This window comes from Nematolebias whitei, chromosome 1 (genome assembly GCF_014905685.2).
Source record: "Nematolebias whitei isolate Nwh7 chromosome 1, NemWhi1, whole genome shotgun sequence".
NCBI classification, from domain to species: domain Eukaryota; kingdom Metazoa; phylum Chordata; class Actinopteri; order Cyprinodontiformes; family Rivulidae; genus Nematolebias; species Nematolebias whitei.
The window spans coordinates 47,218,851-47,220,846 of NC_056498.1; the positions used below are offsets into that span (position 1 = coordinate 47,218,851).

Sequence of the window (1,996 nt, forward strand, 5' to 3'; positions counted from 1 at the left end):
CTAAAAGTTCATGTAGCAAAAGGCCAGCCAAATTCTAAACATAGCTAAATGCTAGCTAAAGCAAACAATAGTTAAAAGTTAATAACTACAAGCTAAAAGTAGCAAACGAGTAGCTAAAGGCTAACTAAAAACAAAAAGTAGCAATATATTGCTAAAAGCTAAAAATAATAAAAAAAGCTAGCTAAAAGTTCATGTAGCAAAAGGCCAGCCAAATTCTAAACATAGCTAAATGCTAGCTAAAGAAAACAATAGTTAATGGTTAATAACTACAAGCTAAAAGTAGCAAACGAGTAGCTAAAGGCTAACTAAAAACAAAAAGTAGCAATATATTGCTAAAAGCTAAAAATAATAAAAAGCTAGCTAAAAGTTCATGTAGCAAACGGCCAGCCAAATTCTAAACATAGCTAAATGCTAGCTAAAGCAAACAATAGTTAAAAGTTAATAACTACAAGCTAAAAGTAGCAAACGAGTAGCTCAAGGCTAACTAAAAACAAAAAGTAGCAATGTATTGCTAAAAGCTAAAAATAATAAAAAGTTGGCTAAAAGTAAAATACTAGCTAAAAGTTCATGTAGCAAAAGGCCAGCCAAATGCTAAACATAGCTAAATGTTAGCTAAAGCAAACAGTTAAGAGTTCATTACTACAAGCTAAAAGTAGCAAACGAGTAGCTAAATGCTAACTAAAAACAAAAAGTAGCCATACGTTGCTAAAAGCTAAAAATAATAAAAAGTTGGCTAAAAGTAAAATACTAGCTAAAAGTTCATGTAGCAAAAGGCCAGCCAAATGCTAAACATTGCTAAATGCTAGGTAAAGCAAACAATAGTTAACAGTTAACTAACTACAAGTTAAAACTAGTAGCTAAATGCTAAGAGTTGTAAAAGCTTAAAGCATCAAAATACTAACTAAAAGCTGAAAATAGCTAAATCAAGAACAGCAATATAGTAGCTAAAAGCAGCTAAAGGCAAGCATAAGAAAAAAAGGACTGAAGTACGCTGAAGCAGCTTAGAAAAACAAACAATGTTTTTGAAGAGGAGGAAAAGGTGAGTAGAGAAGTTTAAAAATACATTTATTATAAAAAGCTGAAGTCGGAGCACTCGTCTCCCGAATGAGCTGAATGTTTGATAAACAAGCAGCTTCAATAGCACCAATGTAAAGTAGCTAAAGTGCAATAAAATGTCTTTTAAAAAAAAGAGTAAATAGCGAAAACTGAGAAAACAAATTTAAAAACTTGTTCTGGGATTTTACATAAATGATGTGAAGGTGTTGGTGCACCGTCAACAGCCATGTTCACGTTGTGATTCATATCATCGTCTGAACGTTGTGAGCTGTTTTTCTTCTGTACGTTTTTCAGCTTCTTTCTCGTCCCACAGTTTTCAGCTTTTTCAACAAATCATATATCAAAAAGTTCAGCTCGTTCAGGACAATCCTGCTGTGACTTTTGGTATTGGTGCAACTTTAGCTTTTTGAAATATTTAGCTTTTTCTGTCATTTTATTCTCATAGAAAATGAATTGAGCTCATTTTACCTCCTTCAACTCTTTAGATCCGTTTACAACTTTTTACTGCTCCTTTCACTTTTTGTTCTGCTTCAGCTTCTTTCAGCTTCCTTCTGCAAACTTTTTTCAGCTGCTTTCAGCTGTTTTTCAGCTGTTTTGTGCTCCTTTCAGATTCTTTCTGCTAACTAAAACATTTTTGATTTTCTTCTAACTTCTTTCTGCTCCTTTCAGCTTATTTCTGCAAGTTTCAGTTTTTTGTGCTATGTCACCTACAATTTAGCTGTTTTATGCTTATTTTAGCTTTTTCAGCTAATTCCACATTGCATTAATTTAAGTTTTTTCAGCGTAACTGAACAACTTTGTGCTCTCTCCACTTCCTTCTGATCGTTTAAACTTATTTCTTACTTTTCAGCTAATTTAAGCTTTTTTTTTTTGCTGATTTCCTAATCTTTGCGCTAATTTCTGATTATTTAAACCTAATTCAGCAAAAATGTGTTCTTTC

The 1,996-nt window shown here is 32.3% G+C and overlaps 1 protein-coding gene across 2 annotated transcripts in view; it reads right to left on the reverse strand.

The window, feature by feature from the left end:
• The window catches only part of fgfr2 (fibroblast growth factor receptor 2), a gene marked incomplete at its 5' end in the record, with an annotated part of 51,846 nt that overhangs the window by 2,375 nt on the left and 47,475 nt on the right, over positions 1-1,996 (reverse strand).